This window comes from Acinonyx jubatus, chromosome D3, assembly GCF_027475565.1.
Source record: "Acinonyx jubatus isolate Ajub_Pintada_27869175 chromosome D3, VMU_Ajub_asm_v1.0, whole genome shotgun sequence".
NCBI classification, from domain to species: domain Eukaryota; kingdom Metazoa; phylum Chordata; class Mammalia; order Carnivora; family Felidae; genus Acinonyx; species Acinonyx jubatus.
The window spans coordinates 45,542,615-45,567,321 of record NC_069392.1 but is presented as its reverse complement, the minus strand read 5'-3'; the positions used below and the strand labels follow the sequence as shown (position 1 = coordinate 45,567,321).

Sequence of the window (24,707 nt, the reverse complement as noted above, 5' to 3'; positions counted from 1 at the left end):
AGAAGTGGCAGTGCAGAGAGGAGAGAGAGAGAGGAAATGGAGAGAGTCCTTATAGACCACGCTGTCAAGGAGTTTAATTTTAACTGTGAAGGAAGAGAGAGAGAAAGGATACTACTCTCTGGCAGGTAGGTTTGCAAAGGATGGCACAGGTTAGAGACGCCCTGTGTGGCAGGGACACTGTGAGAGCACTTGAAGATCCAGGAGAAAGGGAGTTGATGGGATGAGGGTGCTGAGGAGGGGAGAAGGAGGGGCCACGAACACAGGTGCAGGCCCTTGGCCTAGACACGTTAACAGAAAGGAAAGGTAAGAAAGTGTGGGTGCAGGTAAGCTTGTTGGCCCAGAGGTTAAGAATTCCAGGGGGTTCTCATCTAATGGCTTTTGTTTCCTTGGTGGAGTCGGAGGTGAAGTCATCTATTGAGAGCACAGGGGTACGGGTGGTGTAAGGGATGTGAGGTAGGGCAGGAGACAAAGCTCAGCCCTTGCCCCTTTTATTCCACTCTGTTTTTCTTGCTCCCTAGGCGTTCCCCTGCAAGCCTCGTGGCTTCAAGTTGCCTCTGCACAGACATTGGCAGGTCGATATCTTTAGTCCAGGCCTCACCTCCGAGCTTTCGACCATTTACCTGTCACCTACCGTTGAGTATCTCAAAGTCTCCTTCCCCACTCTGCCCCTCCAGCTCCAGCTCAGAGCGTCCAGGGGAGGAGAGGAGACTGGTAGGCAGAGCTGAGAATTCTCCACGTTTTAGCCTCACCCACTTGCAGCATGGCCTACTCCGTGTGAGGCCCTATGCTATCTTGTATGCCACCCCCCGGCTTTGCTCAGACGGTTTCATCAGCTTTAACATGCCCTTTCCCCAACTATTTCCACAGCTTCAAATCCTGTCCCTCTTAATGACTTGACTTCAAAAGACATCTTCTTTGTAAAGCATTCACTAATAGCCCCAGCTGGAAAACAAAACTTTCCTCTTCTTTGTCCTTTATCTAAACTTCTCTTATGACTCCTCATTCTCGTATGTGGTACACCTGCTTACAAGTCTTATATTGTCTCATCTGCATTAGTAGGTTGTTAAATTCCTGAAGGCAAGGCTATTGTCAAAGGCATCTTTTCTGTCCTAGTGGAGAGCATGTATTCCCTCACAAAATCATGTCATTTATGAAGTTAATGTGTATCTACTGACTAATGAATAAACGAGTTAATCCACAATGAATGACACATTCTGTGCTCTGGTAAGTCTTTACATGTCATTATCCCAATCTTCTTTCCACTAGTAATCCTATCACAGATATTTGAGGGTGATTCGTAAGTCGGCTTCTAGAGTAAGCTCTTGCCCAGAAGAAACTCCCACGTTTTGTTTCTTGCTGCATCTTTCAGATTTACTATGTGGGAGGCACTCATTTCCCGCTTCTTGGGGTTTCTAAAGTTGAGGCTGAGTGTCAATGCCACCACTTCTAAATGTCTTCTCTATTCATTCTAGTCCTCACTGATCTGGTCTTCCCAAATCCTTGGGGCTGTTACTGTGGCTTGTCTTTTTTGTTGGGTTTCCATTGTATACTTTGCCTCCAACATTATATTGTAAACTTCAGGAGGCCAAGAATTTGTATATAAATGTATCACATTTTTGCTGTTCTTTGCCCCTTTCTCCAATCTCTTTTCTCTCCAATTCTCTTAGTTGAGAAAAAACTAGCTACCACCAGAGGGCAGTAGAGAGGTCAGGGAGACTTAGAGATGGGAAAAAGGCCTTAGGTTTAGCAAAGTTGATCTAATAGGACTTAACTATTAGTTAAGATAAGATACTCTTTAGCTTCCTAGAAACAGATGTGATTTGATTAATTCTAGGCACTAAATTTTAAGAGAGCAAAGTACAAACTGTATCACAATGCCATGACCAGTTGGAACACGAGGATGGGCTGGAGCATCTGGGAATGTAAGCCTAGAAAAAATCAAGGCAGCTCATGCTAGTTGTGTTTAAATGTGAAAGGATCATTAATCCTAACAGGTGAGGGCAGTGTGGAGACAGCATTTTCCTCAAGAAGAACTTGCAACAGCAAGCATGTTGGGGTGGGGGCAGGGGGAGTGGTTTGAGCTTGTAGGGGTGGAAAGCTTTTCCCTTCTTCCCTTCTAGGTTCTCTGGCTGGTCTAATAATTCAGTTGACATAAAACAGATTAATAGGAGAAAAACAAATTTTGTACTTACTGGAGCCCCATAAAAATACAAGACTCCCCTGCAGTCAGGTGATTGAGGCTTATCTAGCATCCTGAGCCAAGGAGAAGTGGGTAGGGGTCTGGGGCTTCAAAGGAGAGGAAGAGAGTTCATAAGATGGAAAGGGTAAATATTTGGTAAACAAATGTTTTCCATGCCATGCAGATAAGTCTTTTCTGATATAAAACGTTCTCTGTAGTAACAGCTCTCTTTCCTGGTACATGCTCCTGATCTAAATTATTTTAGGCAGTTAAGAGGGAAGTAGGGGCACCTGGGTGACTCATTTGGTTAGCGTCTGACTTTGGCTCAGGTCATGATCTCACGGTTGGTGAGTTCAAGCCCTGCGTCAGGCTCTGTGCTGACAACTCAGAGCCTGGAGCCTGCTTCTGATTCTGTGTCTCCCTCTGTCTCTTCCCTACCCCACTCACGCTCCCTCTCTCTCTCGAATAAGTATTAAAAAAAAATTTTTTTAAAGAGGGAAGTAAAAATCTCTTCTTGAATCTTCTGGATCCCCATTGTCTTCAACTTGAAAATATCCACATGCCAAAGTGGCACATTCTGGGTGCTATGGTCTGCTCCCCCTCAAGCTGCACTGTGAAGTCTAGGAATCTTCCTTCTTTGGGTATGAAGAAGAGTGAAAAGCATTTACAGTAGTGGAAAGAATAATACTGTACATCTGTAGTGTATTTTAAAGTTCAGAAAAAACTACCCTACCTATCATCTTCTTTGATCCCCACGTATCTTTAAGCTTTTTAGAAGAATGGCTTGGGAAAAGGGAATTAAAAGGTTCGGCTTTATCTTGAGGACCAACAGGTGAGGGCTGTGTGGAGCCAGCATTTGCCTCAGCAGGAGGAACTTCGAACAGTAATATTGGGGGGGGGGGGGGAATTGAGCTGCACTGTGAAACAGTGATCTGCCTGTTCATGAATTCCCCAGCCTGAGGCTGGGGGAAATATTTCTTTAGAATGTGGTTGAGGACAACGTGGCTTAGGTTTGTGGTTAGACTAGCTGATTTCTGATGGCTCTTCCAAATCTAAGATCCAGGAGTCTGTGATTTGATCTACACTTACAATTCAGGCCCAAAGGTTGGCCCGTCAAATCCCCATGCTGAGATCTTCATGATTTCAGTAAATGAACTGTATTTCATTCTATGGCAACTCATCGAGAGTAGGGCCTTGGACCTGGCTGTATCAGGTATCGAAAGGTGACTCAGAACAGATAGTGGAGGTTAGTGAGGATCTGGAAGAGAGGTGTGTGTGTGTGTGTGTGTGTTTTAACGTTTATTTCTATGAGAGGGAGAGGCAGAGCATGAGCAGGAGAGGGTCAGAGAGAAAGGGAGACACAGAATCCAAAGGAGGCTCCAGGCTCTGAGCTGTCAGCACAGAGCCTGATGCGGGGCTTGAACTCAAGGACTGTGAAATCACAACCTCAGCTGAAGTCGTACACTTAACCCAGGTGCCCTAAGAGATAGATGTGTTTTAGAAGGCTCAGAAGAGCAAGGAGGAGTAGAGACCCTGAAGGAAGAGGTGGCTCTTGAAAAGAAAGGCGGTATTGACAGGGCTGTTTGCTAGAGATGAAGAACAAGAGAGCTGAATGCAGGGAAGGGGGTAGGAGTGATATATTAGGCTCTTTCTGGGTTCAAGGAATAGAGCAGCACTCAGGTTTCATCCGGTAAAGAGCAGGATTTGTTGAAAGCAAAAATACCTCTGTGGCTCTGAAAGGATGTTGAAGATACAACTGTGCCAGCAGGTGGCGCCCTCTCAAGCAAGGAGCCTCTCCCTACTCTAGTGTTCCCGCACTCTGGGGTCTCTATGATTCTCTCTCCACTTTTGCTTCTATTTCTGATCAACTTTTTCTACTCTCCTTCTTGCCATCCTATGGTTTCTGTTTATTCTCTGCCTTCACTTACCTCTATGCCTTTATGCATGTACCCTGGCTAAAGAATGTACTTGTATACTTTCATGGTCAAATACTCCCAGTGGGAATCTAGATAGTTTAATGCTACTCAGTAAAGACCTTTTCTGCTGGGCAGAGAGTATCTACCAGATCTTTGTTAAACCTAATAGAAAGGTACCATTCAGTTATCCCCTGACCCTGCATCTTCTGCTGAGCCAAGGATAGTAGGTTGCATAAGCAAGTTCTCAAAACAGGGCTTTGGGTGGGGCAGACTCTGTGACTTTTTTTTTTTTAATTATTTATTTAATTTTAATGTTTTTATTTATTTTTGAGACAGAGAGAGAGCATGAGCGAGGGAAGGGCAGAGAGAGAGGGAGACACAGAATCTGAAACAGGCTCCAGGTTCTGAGCTGTCAGCACAGAGCCTGATGTGGGGCTTGAACTCATGGACTGTGAGATCATGACCTGAGCCAAAGAGGGATGCTTAACCAACCAAGCCACCTGGCCACTCCTCTTTTTTTTTTTTTTTTATGTTTTTTTATTTTTGAGAGAGAGGGAGACACAAAATCCGAAGCAGGCTTCAGGATCTGAGCTGTCAGTACAGAGCCCAAAGCAGAGCTCAAACTCATGAACTGCGAAATCATGACCTGACCCAAAGTTGGACACTTAACTGACTGAGCCATCCAGGTGTCCCCAAGCTCTGTGACTTCTAAGAAGGGGTAGCATTTAATTGTCAGGTACACTGGATGGAAAAACAGGGTTTACTCATGATGAATAGAGCTAAGGGCTAAAGGTGCAGCTGGAAATATTGCCCAAGGAGCTTATGTCACAAGCTATGAAAGAGAAAGGCTTGATTAAAAAAAAAAAAGAGGCTATAAAGGGTTTTTCTGTGATGGTGGCTGCCCATTAACCATTGGCCCTTCTTCTGGTTATAGCACTGCACCAGGACACTCTCTCCCTCTCTCTCTCTCTCTCTCTCTCTCTCTCTCTCTCTCTCTCTCTCTGTGTGTGTGTGTGTGTGTGTGTGTGTGTAGGTGAGGAGCTACTTCTCCTATGGAAGGTAATCTTGTGAGATTGTCAGCCAAGGAGCCCAAAGTCCATCTCTCCCTCTCTTTCTTGAATTTCCCTCTTCTGAAGATAGGATAGGAAAACAAAAATAATCAGAACTTACTCTTATTTCCTGGAAAAGCTATAGACTAGCTCCTCCTGCTGTAATCCCTGCAAGTGCCCCAGTCCTGCCCTTGCCAGGCCAGATTTTCAGCTTTCTTTGATACTCTAGTACATTCCCTATTTGTTTCAGGTAGCCAGGGTCAGGGCTCATTGCTTGCAACCAATAAACTCTAGGTATAGGGGACCTTTCTAAGCTTCTTGTGTGGAGACCCAGCAAAATCAATCATTTGTGGAAGTTGAGTTATGTAGCCATCTGTAACTTGTCACCCCTAGGAACAGAGGGTTAAGTGCGGAATGAAGTCTTAGATAAAAGTAATTTAATATCTGAAAATATACCACCCCCTTATTTTAGCTGTTAAATAAACTGTAATGGTACAAATCACAAAGAGAGAAAAACCTCCAATGACCTCATAGCATTTATGGTCTGGAGTTCATAATAACTACAAAGTACTTAATATGTAGGTGTAGAGGATGGTTAATTTCCCCCAACTCAACAATTGATCTAGATTTGCCTGATGACATCTGACCTACTTTTTCAGCATTCCAGGCAGTAATTACCCAAAGTCCTCCCCAAAGCCTCGGTCTATAAAATCCTCCTTTTAATAAGATTTAACAAGCCTTTAGTGTGCTCCTGCAGCACTTCAAAGTCACACCAGCACCAGGAGAGTGTTTTTAAAACATGGAATGCACCAAGTGCATTCTGGGGTGTTTCAGGCTTAAGACAAAACTGCAGGGATACAAACGTCAGGTACTGTAGTCTGGAGGGAATAGTTGGGATGTGGGGAGGAGAACAGGGGTAGAAAGCCGTGGGCTCTTAAGTTTATTGAATCAAGCAAACGAAAGAGTACCAGGTAGATCTCGTGTGAACCAGGCAGTGGGCAATTCTGAAGCATATCATGGCCTAAACAATAGCTACCTTTTCTTTTTCTTTTCTTTTTTTTTAAATTTTTCATTTGGGTCAGACAGGCATGGGAATGGCAGGGCAAAGGCTTAGTTACTCCCAAAGCCCCTGCCATACATCTAGAGCTTCCAGTTCTATTTCTGTTTACACGCATTGTAGCTATGCATGATACAGTCACTTTAATGTGCTCTGTCTGTAAAATTAAAATACCTACTTTCTCAAAAGCTCAGAAAAGAGTTTGGAGAAATTATTGCTTCCAGAGGTTCTGTATCTGCCAAACGTTTTCTCAAGAAAGAGGATACCATGGTTGGGGAAATTTAGTGATTTCTTTGTTGTTCTAGAACAGCACTCACCAGTATGGTAGTGGCTAGCCACATGTGGCTTCAAATTAATTAAAATTTAATAAAATTTAAAATTCAGATCTTTAGTCACACTAGCTAAATTTCAAGAGTTCAGCAGGCTCATGTGACTACTATATTGGACAAGATAGAATTATAGAACATTTCCATCGTTTTCAACATTTCCATGCAGAAAATTCCATTGGACAGCAGTGTTCTACAGTAAGAATTGTTAACACCTTTGTTGTGTTTTCATCTTACTAGTCGGCAATAAAAATGCCAAAGAGATACCTTTTCCTAAAGATTCTTTATATAAATACCAAAGAGACTGCTGTAAATATACAGAAAAATTAGTGATCTTACCAAGATTGGAACTTCTTTTATTAGTAAACATGATGATTACCTTCTATTACCTTCATCCTCCTATTTGGCTAGGATCTGTTTTCATTTACTAACTCAAGAGAGTACAGTGAATTGGAAAAAAAAAACGAGAGTAGTAAATTTAGGCATTTAAATATCATAGCGAGAATGCAGCCTTTCATATAATTTTGTGGAAAATTATTTCAATGGTCAATTTTTATTTTGGCTGGGAAGATAATTCAGTATCCTTAGAAAATAAATCCTGATGTTCTTTGTGAGGAAAATATGACTGCCTCAGTTACCACACATTTTGCAGTTGAAGTATTGTGCTACCCAAGTGCCTTTTTTGTTAATAAGAGATGATACTAGCCTGGGAAATACAAGCAAGGCTACTGGTGTTCTCTAAAAACATTCTAAGAAATCTGCCAAAAGATGTATCACATGTAGCGCAATGACCAACCGGCCTATAATAAGTTCTCAATACATGTTTTCAAAATGGAATTGACAGGAAAACTACAGCCCCTTAAAAAATAATACCTACTTACTAATTTTTCATTACAAAAAGGTTCATAAAATATATTGGAAAATACAAAAAAGTTGGAAGATTTTTCACATGCTCATAATTCCCTTTGTTTTGGTTAAGCATAATTTTTTTTAAAAAAAATTTTTAACGTTTATTTTTGAGACAGAGACAGAGCATGAGCAGGGGAGGGTCAGAGAGAGAGGGAGACACAGAATCTGAAACGGGCTCCAGGCTCCGAGCTGTCAGCGCAGAGCCCGACGCGGGGGCTCGAACTCACGGACCGTAAGATCATGACCTGAGCTGAAGTCGGCCGCTTAACCGACTGAGCCACCCAGGCGCCCCAAGCATAATTTTTTAAAAGTTGTAATTATACTAGAGTTTGAACTTTCATGTTGAAGACGGTGTAATTAAGGCTTCTGGCTAGACCTGTTAGAATGGAGTCTGAAGAGGTTGACTCTTCATGAAAGATTTTTTGATGCGGGGGCGGGGTGGGGGGAGGAGATGAGGGAAACTTTGTAAATCCTCATCTCTTTAAGCATCCTTCGCTGGTATTTATCTTGTAACAGTTACACCTGTATGGCATTTTAAGCCCATCCTTTGACACGTGAAAAGAAAAAGAGGTGTAGCCAATTCACAAAGCCAATTAAGTTCCCTCAGGTAAAGTCAAGGAAAGAAAAAACGTGGGCATCTGTGTGATGTATTTGTTTACTGACAAATTTCCAGAGCCTGAACCCAGTATTTATATTCACTTCGGCCGGGGAGGGGGCCATTTCTCTCCCCGCCACAGCTCGTAGGTATCAGGCCCACCCTTTCTTCTGAGTCAGGGGTTTGGATAGAAAAGCACGAGCCTCTGCAACTCCCGGCAGCCCTTGTCGAAGCCTGGGCCCGGGGCCTGCGGGGGCGGGGCCTCGGCGTGCTATCCGCACGCTTAGAGGCCAGCGCGCCGGTCACGTGCTGCACGGGCCCCGCGCAAATAAACCGGGCGCGCGCGCGCGCTCCTGACGCGGGCGGCGGGGAGGGGCGGCGTCACCTCGCAGAGTGGCGCTTGACTGTCTCGCGTTCCGCCCCGCTCCGGGACTCGGGAGACAGTTCTTCCGCGGGGCCGCGAGTCCTCCGGTAGTGCCAGCCAGAGTTGGTGACGGCCGCTTCATCGACGTGGGGAAGCCTGCGGTCGTGGCCCCCACCCCGGGAGCTCTGGGAGCCCGGGTGACCGCGTAGGTCAGTTTCCGTGCCTGGTTCCTGTGCGAGCGCGTTCCCCCCTGCCTGGTGCGCAGGGAAGATCTGTCTTCCCCTGGTGGGGGTTGCGCGGGCCTCGCGCGCGCGTCTCCGAGGACTGAGTTGTGGCGATGCTGGGCTCCCACCCCTGGCTCGGCTACCGTGTGGCCGCCGGCTCTCCAATGCTGCAACGAACTTAGTTGTTAAAAGTAGCGAGATGCTGGCGTTTGTTGCACTTCCCTTCGGGGTGCAACGACTTGTGCTAGTGCTACATGCATTCCCTACCAGGTCATCGGCCGTGTGCTTTCTCGGTACTCTGATGTGTGCATCATAACTTTTAGTTTCCTACTACCATGAGGAGAGGATTGATTCTCAGTGGAAGTCACGAGCTGTCCATGTGACCATTCTCTCGGTGTACCTCGTGGTCACTTCGACCAGCATGGAAGACTATCAAAGGGATAGACAGTATGAAAGATTGCAGCTGCACAGTAGAAACAATGATTCATTTGCCTGGTGGCCCTATTGATTGGCAAAAGGCGTTAAAGGGGTTATTCTGATTTAGTTAATATTAGTTTTTCGTTGTCAAAGTCGTTGCTTTATGCAGACTATATTGTGAAGTTGAATTGCTGGCAATGTGGTATTAAGTGGAGACTGCTCGAATTTAGCACATTTAGTTACTAGGCTCTTGTGGATAGTTGCTGGTAATGCCTAAAATCAGTGATGCGTTTTCCCTGAAGCCTTAGTATTGTAGTTGTTGCATTCTTGATAGAGTTCGGAATATCCTCACCTCTTTACTAAGCATTTGGAAAATAATTTTGTGGATTTATTTTGAGGGCTAGCAATGTTTGCGTTCTAACCCTGAGAACAACAAATTTTATGCAGCCAGTATTGTAGGTATAATTTCTGCATCCCGCAGCTGAAAATTTTAAAGATCTCTGTGATAATTACAGAATGGTTACAAAATCCACCTTATCTGCATCCCCTAGTTCTAAACTAGGGGCTCTATCTACAATCTACAGGAGACAAGAAAAGTGTCAGTAACAGTTTTAAATTTTATCACCTTTTTCTCCCTGGCAGCACTGAAATTTGATAGTCAAAACAGGAGGTAACTGCCGCAAGTTGAGTAGATTTATCTGAATCAGTTGCTGTAATTCTGTGTCGTCTTCTGCCAAGGTCAGTTTGTCAGATGACCCTTGCTAAATATCTCAGCAGAATCTTGTCAGTGGAAATTTATGGCGGGTGGCTAATCCTGGTCTTGGCGGTATTATTCAAGTGTACTTAACACCTGTAATTCAGAGCAGCTGGATGTTTCTACAAAAGCACCGCTCCCCCCACTCTGCCCTTAGGACAAAGGGGAATACATGTTTAGAATCAACAGGTAGGAGAATACAGCTGGTTTTGTTTTATTTTGGTTTTGAGGGATAACAGGGCGCAGTGTCTGTTAGATAAACTAAAACTTTTCTTCTTGTGGCTTTATTTAACTTACAGAAACATCTGTATATTTAATCATAATCTTTTCAGGTTGGAACTCTGTGGCCCTTTCTTACCTCTTGACCTCGCTAAGAAGCTGAGGTATTGTACATTCCATGTATTCGCTGAGAAAAGTAGTAGAAGGTAGAAATCAGCTTAAGGAAAGAATGAGGTAGCAAGTGCACATGAGAAATTTGAAGGGGTTAGGAACCTTGTCAGTTCTTTCAAGCCAAGTCTAGTGGTAATCAGAACTTTATTGATGACTAGTAAGTTCTTTCCAGTTCCAGAAAGAGGGCGGGTGTTAGCAGTGTAGTCACCAGCTTATACCAGTCTTGCCAGAATTCATTAATGAAGTGATAGAAAAGATGCAGTCTGTGCAGTTTATATTGATGATCACGATGCCATAGAAGTATCTTTTAGGATGCTCTTGATCCCTAGAAATGTTGGATTTTCCCTCACTTATCTGATCTCAACCACTAATAAGGTGGGCAAGTATTAGAAGTAGTTTTAAAGCTTTTTCCTTGAAGTATAGTTGACATATAATGATTAGTTTCAGGTGTACAACGTAGTTATTGCACAATTCTGTATATTAAGCTATGCTTACCACAATAAGTGTAGTTACCATCTGTCACCATACAATTTTTACGCTTTTAGTAAGAGGAACTACTAGGTCACTGGCTGTGAGTTCTTGTACATATCAGCCAGCAAATAGGAAATTCCTATGTAGTGAAAACAGTCTTTGTCCATTTTCCTATCATGTGACAGTGGAAAGTAACCACATGTTTTCACTTTGTTATTTAAAGTTTTTCTTTAAAGAGAAACTTCTGACTATATGGTAGATAATGGGTCAGTATTATATATACATAATTTAAGTTTGGAAGATAATTTTCAAATGTGAAATAATAAAAGTGGAAAACATTTAAATACATTTTATCTAAAATTTAAGGAATTTTATCATTAAAAGGTAACAATTAAGCTCATTGTTAGAGTATTTTTACTATCCAAAACTGGATTTGTCTAATGTGTGGACTTGTCTGCCCTTTGCTTCTACAGATCCAAACTGTTTGAAACAGTAGTTAACAGTTCTAAGAATCTATCCAGTTCAAATGCAAATCAGGGTTGCATCTAAGGGTTCTTGGTTATTGAAGCACATAAAATGTGTAGCAACCTAAGGTTAGCTTAAACGATTTCATAAAGCAAGGCCGAGAAGCTTACATAATTTTCACAAATTTTGATTAACACTTTCAACCAAATAAAGGTAAAATAAATACACAGGAAGTGGGATTGTTCTTCTATGGTGGAATAGCATCTAAGTCCATGTGGGTGTATAACAAGTATGAATAGAGAAGGTGGTATAAATATGTCAAATCTCACTACAGTTTACAAACTGTAGTGTTACTACAATTTTAGCTACTTCTCTATCATTTCTCCTCCCAAGGACACAAGGCTGTTTATCAGTGCACAAAGTCTTATTGGAAGGAATTTATAAAGTTTCATTGAATTAAAAATTAAGTGACTTTTAATTGAACTTTACCTTTTTGAAAGAAAGAAGTAAGTGCCTCCTAAAATAGACTTGATAATTTGTTTTCCTTAAATTGCTATGTTTTGGCTACCTTCTTTTAGTTAGTGAATAAGGCTTCTAAAAATGAGAGGATTAAGGCATAAATCAGATTTAACTTTCTTAATGTTCACACAGGAACAATAACTAGAATCAATGGCCTTTAGTTTTAGAGGCCGAATTGAGTTTTATGAAATGTATAGCTTTAATAACAATGTGCCTTGATTAGAAGTTCTAGATTCTGGTTTTGGCTTTATTGGCAAATAACTTTACCTCTGTACTTTCCGTTTTTTTTTTCATTTCTAAAATCAGCATTAAGTTAAATATGAATCTACCACTGTTGAGTTTCTAAAACAATGTATTTGTGTAATTGTTATCCCAAATTTATAGTTGTATACATACATTTATATGTGTATATATGTACATACGTACATGTAGGAATATGATTGTATTAGAGAAATCACTGCTAGGAGTTAGAATGAGGACAAAATTTATTTTCTTGCTATTGCCATGTTTTTTACATAGTTCAATTTTTAATATTTCCCTCACATTAAAAGAATAATAATGGGGGGGCGCCTGGGTGGCTTGGTCAGTTAAGCGTCCGACTTCGGCTCAGGTCATGATCTCACGGTCTGTGAGTTCGAGCCCCGCGTCGGGCTCTGTGCTGACAGCTCAGAGCCTGGAGCCTCCTTTGGATTCTGTGTCTCCCTCTCTCTCTGACCCTCCCCCATTCATGCTCTGTCTCTCTCTGTCTCAAAAATAAATAAACGTTAAAAAAAATAATAAAATTAAAAAAAAAATGGAAAAAATAACTCATACCACTAAGCAGCTAGCTACATTGGAAAGCAGTGCTAAGTGCACTACGGATTTTTATGTTAGATTTTGTAAAATATGTTCATAATTACATTTAATGTTTCTCATTATTCAAATTCCTAGCATACAGTGTGTTTCAAATATTGTTGTAATAATACCAAGCATAAAAGCAGTATCTGAGAATTTTTAATTTTTTTTTAAATGTTTATTTTTGAGAGCACGATCAGGGGAGGGGCAGAGAGGGAGACACAGAATCTGAAACAGGCTTCAGGCTCTGAGCTGTCGGCACAGAACCCGACACAGGGCTTGAACCCACAAATTGTGGGATCATGACCTGAGCCGAAGTCAGATGCTCAACTGACTGAGCCACCCAGGCACCCCTGAGAATTTTTTAAATAATCACAATATGTAGTCAATTTTGAATAATTAGGTTCCTTTTGACTTTAATAGTACAAAAGCTATTTGACAACTATAAGAACCATATTTCAGATGCTTCCTGAATTTCTCTTATTGTAAAATATACGTAACAAAATTACCCTTTTAACCATTTTTAAGTATACTATTCAGAGGCATTAAGTAACTTACATCATTGTGCAACCATTGCCACTGCCCATCTCTAGGATTATTTCAACATTCCAAACAGAAACTGTGTAACCATTAAATACTACCCACTCCCTCCTCCAGCTCCGAGTAATCACTATCCTGTTTTCTCTCTGAATTTGTCTATTCTAGGTACCTCATAGAAATGGAATCATATAACATTTGTCCTTTTGTGTCTAGTTTCACTTAGCATAATGTGTGCAAGTTTCATCCATGTAGCATGTGTCAGAATTTGCTTCATTTTCAAGGCTGACTAATAATCCATTGTATGTATATGCCACATTTTTTCTATTCACCTGTCACTGGACACTTAGATTGCTTCCATCTCTTGGCTATTGTGAAGAATGATGCTGTGAACATGGGTGAGCAATTATCTGTTTGAGTCCCTGCTCTAACGCTTTTGGGTGTATTGTGGGTCCTATGGTAACTCTTAATTTTTGAGAAACTGCTATACTTTCCTGACATTTTATATACCCAGTTAAATATTATGTGTATTATTGAATAAAGTTAGCCTGGATGTCTTTGAATATTAACTTTTCAAATACCATTAAGAACTCGAAGACAATATTTTGAGTTTATGATACTCAGGTGAATAAGCTCTGATTGTTGAACTTGATTATCTTTGTTTTTATTTTTTAATTTTTTTTTGTTTATTTTGAGAGAGAGCAAGCAGAGGAGGGGCAGTGAGAGAGGGAGAGGGAGAGAGAGAATCCCAAGCAGGCTCCACACGGTCAGCATGGAGTGCGATGTGGGGCTTGAACTCATGAACTCTGAGACCATGACCTGAGCCGAAATCAAGAGTTGGAAGCCTAGTCAGCTGAGCCAGTCAGGCACCTCAAACTTCATTATCTTTGATTTCTCCGGAATTTTCTACATCGATTCTATAGACCTTAAACTTAAATACTAAGGAAAAGTAGCAATTCAGCTTGATCTCCAGCCAGATTTAGCAAGTTATGACTGTCCTTTAGGCTCCAAGTTTTAGGGTCTTTGCCAGGATCTCAGAGTTGTAAGGGCTACAGAATTTATTTGTTGTATTGAGTGGGCATTTAGTGGCACAGACTATGAAGTATGGGGACCAGTCTAATTAGGTGATTTACAGTGTTTATAAAACAACAAAATAATTTAGAAGCCTGGCCTCAGTGGACCTGGGAGGTGAGGAAACAAGGCAAAATAGTCTGTAGCCTCCCAGCTTTTGAAGCTCAAACAGTTGTCTAGTTAGTGCCTTGAAAACATTGTCTTGGTCATTAAAAATCTCATTAATCTTAGAAAGCTTGGAATTGCATGAATGTGGAAAGAGCAGTTGAAAATATCCACAGAGTGATGATGAAAAATACAATACTGATAGGCTGTGGCTCAGATCCATTCTGATCAGCTGCATTAAGGGATTGCTTGTCTTTTTCTTTCTCTTACACATCAGGGACGAAGCTTATTTCAGCTTATTTCTGAAATAAGCTTATGATTCCAAAGAATGTTTGTTTTAAAAATCTGTTCAGCACGTGAATTTGGATTCTTTTATTTTGTTTTTCTTCTAAAGTCAACTATTAATCATAGATATCAGCTTATTTATAAATTAGAGATGCATCAAGTTAAATAATAGTAATCCTCAGTAATCCTAGAGTAGATTTTTTTAAAGGTCTCTTTTTCTGTGATCTATAAGAAAAAGTCTTCCTTAGGGGCACCTGGGTGGCTCAGTCAGTTAAGTGTCTGACTTTGGCTCAGGTCATGATCTCGCAGTTCATAGTTCAAGCCTGCGTTGGGCTCTGTGCTAATGGCTTGGAACTTGGAGCCTGCTTCGGATTCTGTGTCCCCCTCTCTCTCTGTTCCTACCCCACTCACTCACTCTCAAAAATAAATAAAGATTAAAAAAATTAAAAAGAACCTTCATTAACTGCTATTAGATAAAGGTGTCCCACTTAAAGGCATTGCCTTTAGGCCTTCCTATAGGGAGGCATGATTGCTTTGTTCTCAGAGAACTGAATCCACATCCATTCATCTGCCATTCTATCTGTTTAACGTTTGATTACCTGCTGTGTTCTAGGCACATTGTTAGGTCCTAGGAATATGATGGGGAACATAATAGACATGAGGCCCTTGTCCCCATTCAAGTTTACAGGGAGTGCAGTGTAAGGAGAGCCAAAGAAATGACCACATGAGTACTTGCAGACTGGTGTGTGCTAAACATGGTGAGGGATCTAGTTGAGGTTGGGAATGAAGAGGGCAAGTCAGACTTCTTGAGAGCGGTGGATAGTAATTGATTTGTATACTTGTCCCTACAGTATTTATAAGTTCCCCCTAGTATAAGGCCCGGTTTTACTCATTAATGAGCCAGCAAAGCTCAGGACAAGTATTCCTGGGATGTTGTCGGCCCTCAATGAAACGTTTGCTGCTTCATCTCCTTGTGGGACACAAGTGCTAGGGAAGGTGAGGGTGGTCCTGGTGCTGGTAGGGGAGCCACAGCTTCTTCGGCATGTCACGCTGGACACCTTCCCAGCCCGTGCTGACTACCTGGATGCCCGCTGAAGGCACATGGTTTAAGATCCTGGTGGATGTTCTAAAGTTCAGGTCTTCATCCTCAGCAGTGGACTCTGAGTTGTGATTTTTGAATGGAGAAAGAAGTTGCCGTGAATGGTTTTATGCCTTGGTTTGGAACAGTTTCTTTGTAGCTTAGTTGGAAGGAACATAGAGATTAATATGGTGGCCACACTGCTAGCATTTTAGGAAGTTTACTGAGTTTTTAAATTACAGACATTTTTGGAGTTGTGCTAACTTTTGTGTTAGAGCCACTGAGAAATTATCTTGCTAAAATATATTCTTACTGTTTTCTGCTCCTAACACGCAATGATTTGTTCACGGATGTAAGTTTTAAATGTATATGTGATTTGGGGATGCTTGGGTGGCTCTAAGCCTCTTAGTTTCGGCTTAGGTCATGATCTCACAGCTTCATGGGTTTGAGCCCCGCATCAGGCTCTCTGCTGACAGTGTGGGGCCTGTTTGGGATTCTTTCTCTCCGCCCCTCCCCTGCTTGTGCTCTTTCTCAAAATAAACCTTAAAAAACATGTATATTTAAATGTTTATGTGATTTTATAGACTTGTTTCTATAGGAGAAAGTGTCAATCCCCTTCCTACCCCTGCTACTCCTTTCTAGGGTAATAGAAGTTTACAAGAGCAATGTAAGGAAAATGCATTTTGGATTTATCATTAAGGATACTACTTAAGTCCTAAATGTTACAGTCTGCGAAGCTTTGGAATTGGCTTGGCCTGCTGATAGACTAATTCGTTTTGATAGATGTGGTGTTAAAATTGCTTTGTAAATGACAGAATGTCCAAATTGCTTCAAGAATGTTTTTTAATCAAACAGGCACCTGCATTAAAATCTATGGGAGTTAAGCAGAGAGCAACAAGAGATTTTTTTTTTCTCCTGGTTTTGGTGAGATTTAACTGGCCTGGTTCCCTTCAAAATAATCTGTATTTTATTTGCCTCTATTACACCTCCCCACCCACCCATCCTGTCTTGTAGCAAGGGTTCTTTCCCCTGTTAAGATACCTAAGAATCTGTTTCTGTTCTGAGGAAATTGGTGGCCATAGGACAGGAGATCTTCCTGGGCTGCCTAGCTTTGCCCACCGGCCCCTCAAGTACCATCCCCCTGTCCCTGGCCTCAGTGCCATGCTCCCTTCTCTTAGGCTGTTCATCCACTTACTTTAGGCACCTCTAGGATCTTTTCAGTCCGGCACCCCTCCTTTCTCTTATACATCAAGCTTTTCCTGTTTCTGGCCCTTGCCTCACAGCCTGTAAACACGCGCCCAGCTATCCTAACTCTGGAGCTAACACTAGCTCCTCAGAACAAAGTTCCTCTAAAGGAGTCTGGTGTCCTCTCTCCTTAGCATCCCTCATTCAGTCCTCAGTGTACCTATATCTGCTTTTGCCTGTGTCATTTCCACTGGATGTACCCTTGAGCTCATCAGTGACCTCCGATTCACCAGACCAATCAGTGATTTCACACCTGGTCCTGTGTTTCCTTTACCATTTCACACCCATCTGGCCCCTTTGAAACTCGGTCTTCTCTTGGTTTCGATGCTGTCACCCTTTTCTGTCCCCTTTTCCAACCTTAGGCCTTCTCTGCTAGATTGTAGTCACAGGCCTCCTTCCCCTTAAATGTTGGTCTCCTCTAGGTGAGGGATCTCATTTACTCCTGTGACTTTAATGACCACTGCTTGGCTGAAAGTCCTGCTGTGTGAATTCTAGCCTACAACTGCATGCTTCTCCTCATGCTGCTCTCTGGACATATCCTTCTCCAGTTCCCACAGGAATCTCAGACTCCTCATGGCCAGCATGGACTCACACAACTTCACCCAGGGTTGTCCACATTAGCAACTTTCTTCACGCTGCTGGTCTTAGAGAACTTGTCATTCTTTTTTTTTTTTTTATGTTTATTTATTATTACTGACAGGCAGAGACAGAGCATGAGGAGAGAGAGGGGGAGACACAGAATCTGAAGCAGGCTTCAGGCCCTGAGCTGTCAGCACAGAGCCCGATGCAGGGCTCGCACTCATGAACCGTGAGATCATGACCTGAGCCGAAGTCAGTCGCTTAACCGACTGAGCCACCCAGGCGCCCCAAAGAACTCGTCATTCTTCAGGCTCCAGCTTAAACGTCACCTTCTCTGTGATTCCTTCTATAACTGATGCAGACGAAGAACGCACCATGCTTTCTCCTGAACAGCTGCTGTCCCTTGGACATGTTACTATTCGTGGCACATGCTGCTCTGGTGGTTGGCCTGTCCCTTGAACACGTTACTGTTCGTGGCACATGTTGGTCTGGTGGTTGGCCTGTCCCTTGAACACATTACTGTTCGTGGCACATGCTGCTCTGGTGCTTGGCCTGTCCCTTGCACACGTTATTATTTGTGGCACATGTTGTTCTGGTGGTTGGCCTGTCCCTTGAACACGTTACTGTTCGTGGCACATGTTGGTCTGGTGGTTGGCCTGTCCCTTGAACACGTTACTGTTCGTGGCACATGTTGGTCTGATGGTTGGCCTGTTTCTGAGAGGCAGAGACTGTGTCGCCATCACTGTACCTCCAGTGCCTCCTGCAGGCAGCCCATCTTTGGTAGGTATTAATAAACATTTGTTAGGTACATTTTAATCCCAGTCCCAGCATTTATGAGCAACCATTGTGGTTAATATATTACTGTGGACTGTTTAAGTGGGTAAGGTTTATTTTTATTTTTATCATTTTATTTTGTTCGTCATGATAAGTGTATTTTTTAATCTCCATCCCTGATTTCCCCCTTTCCCTTATGCACCTTCCCTCTGGTAACCATCAATTTGTTCTTTATAGGCAGAACACTGTTTCTTTGTGTCTCTCGTTTTCCCCCCTTTGCTCATTTGTTTTGTTTCTTAAATTCCACATGAGATATATGGTATTTGTCCTTCTCTGACTTATTTTTAGTATCATACTCTAGCTCCATCCGTGTTGTTGCAAATGGCAAGATTTCATTTTTTATGGCGGAATAATATTCCATTATGTGGATGGGTAGTGTATATGCACATCTTCTTTATCCATTCATCTATTAAGGGACCTTTGAGCTGCTTCCAAAGTTTGGCTGTTGTAAATAATGTTGCAGTAAACATAGGGGTACATGTATCCCTTTGAATTAGTGTTTTTCGTTTTTGGGGGTGAATACCCAGTAGTGCTATTCCTAGAATGTAGGGTAGTTCTATTTTTTGAAAAATGTTTATTCATTTTTGAGAGACAGAGACTGAGCACAAGCAGGGGAGGGACAGACAGGGAGGGAGACACAGAATCTGAAGTAAGCTCCAGGCTCTGAGTTGTCAGCACAGAGCCTGATGTGGGGCTTGAATCCATGAACCGTGAGATCATGACCTGAAATGAAGTCGGATGCTTAACTGACTGAGCCACCCAGGCACCCCTAGGGTGGTTCTATTTTTAGTTTTTTGAGGAACCTCCATACTGTTTTCCACAGTGGCTGTGCCAGTTTGCATTTCCACCAACAATGTAAAAGGTTCCTCTTTCCCCACATCCTCGCCAACACTTGCTGTTTCTTGTGTTCTTGATTTTCGCTGTTCTGACAGGTGTGAGGTGGTATCTCATTGTAGTTTTGATTTTCATTTCCCTGATGATGGATTATGTTGAGCATCTTTTCATTTGTCCATTGGCCATCTGTATGTCTTCTTTGGAGAAATGTGTTCATATCTTCTGCCCATTTTTTAATTGGGTTATTTTTTTGGTGTTATATAAGTTTTTTATAATATGTATAATATTTAACATATCTTTTAATAATCTTTAATACCCATTGTGGGGCTCGAACTCATGACTGCAAGATCAAGAGTTACAGTGTCCTCCAAATGAGCCAGCCAGGAGTCTCTAAGTTTTTTATATATTTTGGATACTAACCTTTTATTGGATGTGTCACTTGTAAATATCTTCTCCCATTCAGTAGGTTGCCTTTTAGTTTTGTTGGTTGATTGTTTCCTTTGCTGTGCAGAAGCTTTTTATTATTGTCCCATAGTGTGTTTTTGCTTTTTTTTTTTTCCTTGCCTCAGGAGACACATCTAGAAAAATGTTTCCATGGCCAGTGTCTGAGAAATGACTGCCTGTGCTCTCTACTATGATTTCTATGGTTTCATACCTCACATTTAGATCTTTAATCCATTTCAAGTTTATTTTTATGTATGGTATGAGACAGTGATCTAGTTTCATTCTTTTGCATGTAGCTGTCCAGTTTTCCCAACATCATTTGTTAGAGACTGTATTTTTCCCATTGCCTATTACTGTCTCCTTTGTTGAAGATGAATTTACCATAACTGTGGGTTTATTTCTGGGCTCTCTATTGTGTTCTGTTGATCTATGTGTCTGTTTTTTTGCCTGTACCATACTGTTTTGATTACTACAGCTTGGTAGTATGTGTTGAAATTTAGGATTGTGATACCTCCGGTTTTATTGTTTTTCAAGATTGCTTTGGCTAGTTGAAGTCTTTTGTGGTTCGATACAAATCTTAGGATTGTTTGTTTTAGTTCTGTGAAAAATGCTGTTGGTATTTTGACAGGGGTTGCATTAAATGTGTAGACTGCTTTGGGTAGTGTAGTCATTTTAACAACATTGCTCTCCTGGGGCGCCTGGGTGGCTTAGTCAGTTGAGCATCTGACTCTTGATGGCAGCACAGGTCATGATCCTGGGGTCACGGGATTGAGCCCTATGTTGGACTCTGCACTGAGTCTGGAGCCTGCTTAGGATTCTGTCTAAGTAAAAACAAAAAACAACAAAAAGCCGTATTCTCCCAACCCATGATCATGAAATATCTTTCCATTTGGTTTTGTTATATTCAATTTCTTTCATCGGTGTTTTATAGTTTTCAGACTATAGCTCTTTCATGTTCTTGGTTAAGTGCATTCCTAGATATTTTTAAATTCTTGTTGAAATTGTAAGTGAGATTGTTAATTTCACTTTCTGCTACTTCATTATTAGTGTATAGAATTTCAATGAATTTCTGTATATTTGTATCCTGCAATTTTGCTGAATTCATTTATAAGTTCTGGTAGTTTTTTGGTGGAGTCTTTAGGGTTTTCTATATATAGTATCACATCATCTGCAAATAGTGAAAGTTTTACTTCCTTACAAATTTGGATGCCTCTTATTTCTTTTTATTGTCTGATTGCTGTTGCTAGGACTTCCACTACTATGTTGAATAAAAGTGGTAAGTGTTGATATCCTTATCTTGTTCCTGATCTGAGAAGAAAAGCTCTGTTTTTCACCACTATGATGTTGGCTGTGGGTTTTTCATATATGGCCTTTATTATGTTGAGGGGTATTCCCTCTAAACCTACTTTGTTGAGGACTTTTGTCAAGAAAGAGGGTCATACTTTGTTAAATGTTTTTCTACATATAGTGAAAGAATAAAAACCATATGATCACTTCTCTTGTTGATGTATCATGTTGATTGATTTCTGAATATTGAACTACCCTTGCATCCCAGGAGTAAATCCCATTTGATTGTGATGTGTGTTTTTTGTTTTTTGTTTTTTTTGATGTATTGTTGATTTGGTTTGCTAATACTTCATTGAGGATTTTTGCATCTGTGTTCACCAGAGAGATTGGCCTATAGTGTTCTCTCTCTCTCTCTGTCTCTCTCTCTCTCTCTCTCTCTTTTTTTTTTTTTTTTTGTAGTGTCTTTATCTGGTTTTGGTATTGGGGTAATGCTGACCTCATAGAATGAACTTGGAAGCTTTCCTTACTCTTTTATTTTTTGGAATAGTTTGGGAATAGGGATTATCATTTCTTGAAATGTTTGGTAGAATTCATTCTATGAAGCCATCTGGTCCTGGACTTTTGCTTTGGGAAATTTTTTGATTACTGATTCAGTTTCCTTGCTGATAATTGGTCTGTTCAAATTTTTTGTTTCTTCTTGATTCAGTTTTGGGAGGTTACAGGTTTCTAGGAATTTATCCATTTCTTCTGTCCAATATGTTAGCACTAATTTTTCACAATAATTTCTTAAAATCCTTTGTAATTTTGTGATGTTATTTCTCCTCTTTCTGATTTTGAGTTATCTTTTTTTTTTTTTTTTTGAGTCTTGCTAAAGATTGATCCTTAATTTTTTTTTAATGTTTGTTTTTGAGAGAGACAAAGCATTAAGTGGGGGAAGGGGCAGAGAGAGAGGGGGAGACATAGAATCCAAAGCAGGCTCCAGGCTCTGAGCTGTCAGCACAGAGCCTGATGTGGGGCTTGAACCCACCAACCATGGGATCATGACCTGAGCTGAAGTCAGACGCTTAACTGACTGAGCCACCCAGGTGCCCCAAGATTGATCTTTTAAAAGGACTAGCTCCTGGTTTCTTTGATTTTTTTTGCTATTATTCTTAATACTCAAATATATTTTTTCTGCAGTTTTGTATTTTAATATAGTATCTTGGTTTTGTTTCAGAATACAATGTTATTCTCCAAAGATTAGGTTTTATTTAACTTACTCTCTGAACTTTTTTTCAAGTTGCTTTTTTTTACCCCCTCTTTGGTTTTTAGACTCTTTCATGTTTTAGAGGTTTTATTCAGATGTCTTATCACCCTTAGCTATTGGCATTTAAGAATGAGGAACTTGAAAGCTGACTGGAAATTGAGAAAGTAGGGGAGCCTTGTTAACTGCCATTTTTACTAAGATTCATCTGGCTTAGCTTCTTGTTGGGAGCTGCTGGTGTCCTCTTGGAATGTGTTATCCTTTAGGGACTGTCACCAGCTTAGTCTCCTCCCAGTGGGTGGAGCCTGGCTTGTCAGCATTAGGAATGCTGATTAAGAAAGAGCTGGAAGTCATGCTGTTCACTGTACATAAGCTGCTACTTTTTGAAACCGTCCTCCGACGGTCTTCCATCCTCTAGTCTGTAGAGCATTTCTTTTAGCCTTAGAGGATTTATTTAACCAGTTGCCTATTGATGGACATAGACTTCTTAATACCTTTTTCACTACTGTAAATAAAGCAATCCTTATGAATGTGCTTATGAAATAATCTTCTGTATTTCTATAGCATAGATTCCTAGAAGTAGAATTGCCCTGGGAAAGGAAATGGTGTATGTGTATTTTTTAAAATATTTTTTGAATTGTAAAATATGCATAAGCTATAATTTACCATCTTAAAAATGTTTGTGGTATTAAATACATAAATAATATGTGCTACCATCACCATCATCCATCGTGAGAACTTTTCTTATAAAACTGAAACTCTGTACCCAGGAAATCCCCATTCTCCTCTCCCCCAAGCCCTTGGCCACTACCATTCTGTTTTCTTTCTCTTTTGACTACTGTGCTCAAAGTACTTCATAAAAGTGGAATCATACAGTATTTGTCTTTCTGTGACTGGCTTATTTCCCTTAGCATAATGTCCTCATGGTTCATTCATGTAGCATATTGCAAAAACGTCTTTCTTTTTAAAGATTGAAAAATACTCCATTGTACCTATAGACCACATTTTGCTTAACTGTTCATCTCCTGGTGGACGCTTGTATAGCTTCCATGTTTTAGCTATTATGAGTAATGCAGCTCTGAACACAGATGTACAAATACCTCTTTGAGACCCCCACTTTCAGTTCTTTTGGGTGTATACCCAGAAGTGGAATTGCCAGATTATAGGGTAGTTCTGGTTTTAATTTTTTTGAGGAATTGCTAATCTGTTTTACACAGTGGCTGTACCATTTTACATTCCTGCCAACAGTGCACAGGATTCTAATTTCTCCACATCCTTGACAACACTTGTTTTCTGTTTGTTTGGTTTTTTTTTTCCCCATAGTAGTCTTCTTATTGGGTGTGAGATGGTAGCTCATTGTAGTTTTGATTTGCCTTTTCCTAATGATCAGTAATGGGAAACAACTTTTCATGTCCTTATTGGCCATGTGTATATTTGTAGAAATGTCTATTCAAGTACTTTGTTTTTGAACTGGGTTTTGTTTGAGTTTTAGGAGTTCTCTGTGTATTTTGGTTATTAATCCCTTATCAGATATGATTTGCAAATAATTTCTCTGATCTTGTGGTTTGTGTTTTAACTCTGCTAGTGGCTTTTGATGCACAGAATTTAAAAATTCTTATGTCCACTTTGTCTATTTTTTCTTTTGTTACCCATGCCTTTGTTCTATCCAAGAAATCATTGCCAAAACCAATGTCATGAAGCATTTGCCCTGTGTTTTCTTCTAAGACTTTCATTGTTTTATGTTTTGCATTTAGATCTTTGATCCAATTTGAATTAGTTTTTAAATATGATGTTAGGTAAAAGTTCAACTTTGTTCTTTTCCATGTGGATTTTCAGTTTTCCCAGCACCATTTGTTGACAAGACTGTTGAATCATGTCGTCAGTCTTGTAAAGAATCATTGACCATATACACAAGGGTTTATTTGGCTTCCCTGTTCTATTCCATTGTTCTGTATGTCTGTCTTTATGCTAGTACCACAGTGTTTGATGACGTTAGCTTTGTTATAAGTTTTGAAATCCAGAAGCGTAAGTCCTCCAGCATTGCCTCCTTTTTGAAGATTGTTTTGGCTATTTAGAATTCCTTGAAATTTCATTTTTTTAAGTACTGAAATATTTAAAGTATTCTCCTTTCTGTAGATTCTGTAGTTATTTTGGGGGGATTAGGGTTACCATGGAGATTACATTTATCATCCTAAAGTTATAACACTAATTTGAGTTTATACTAGTTTAACTTAAATAACACACACACACACACACACACACACACACACACACACACACACACCTTGCTCCTTTATGCTCTGTTCCCACCCCTTTTGGCTACTGATGTCACAGAATTACATCTTTGTACACTCTGTACCCAAAACAAAAATAATTCTTTTAAATGTGTTAGTCCCTTAAATTATGTAGAAAATAAGATTTGGAGTTAGAAGACAAAATTATATTTTTAATCCAATATTTTTTTCTTTAAATGCATTACTCTTAAATCATGTAGAAAACAAGAAGTACAGCTATAAACCATTGTTAAAATAACACTAGCTTTTGTAATTGTGCATCTTGCCTTTATCAAGATGTTTATTTCTCCACATAGCTTTGAGTTACTGTCTAGGGTGCTTTTATTTTTACCTTGTAAGACTCTGTTGAGCATTTCTTGAAAGGCAGGTCTAGTGGTAATGAACTGCCTCGGCTTTTATTTT

At 40.6% G+C, this 24,707-nt stretch overlaps 1 protein-coding gene across 3 annotated transcripts in view; it reads left to right on the top strand.

The window, feature by feature from the left end:
• OSBPL1A (oxysterol binding protein like 1A) overlaps positions 1–24,707 on the top strand; it is a 266,965-nt gene that overhangs the window by 16,106 nt on the left and 226,152 nt on the right. For 2 of the 3 annotated variants that reach the window (XM_027068657.2, XM_015076139.3), the window contains exon 1: positions 8,381–8,604. The exons of the other annotated variant lie outside the window; for it this stretch is intronic. The gene's annotated coding sequence lies outside the window, so the exon portion shown is untranslated. Of the gene's footprint in view, positions 1–8,380; positions 8,605–24,707 lie in introns of those variants that run through there. 3 annotated transcript variants of the gene reach the window in all.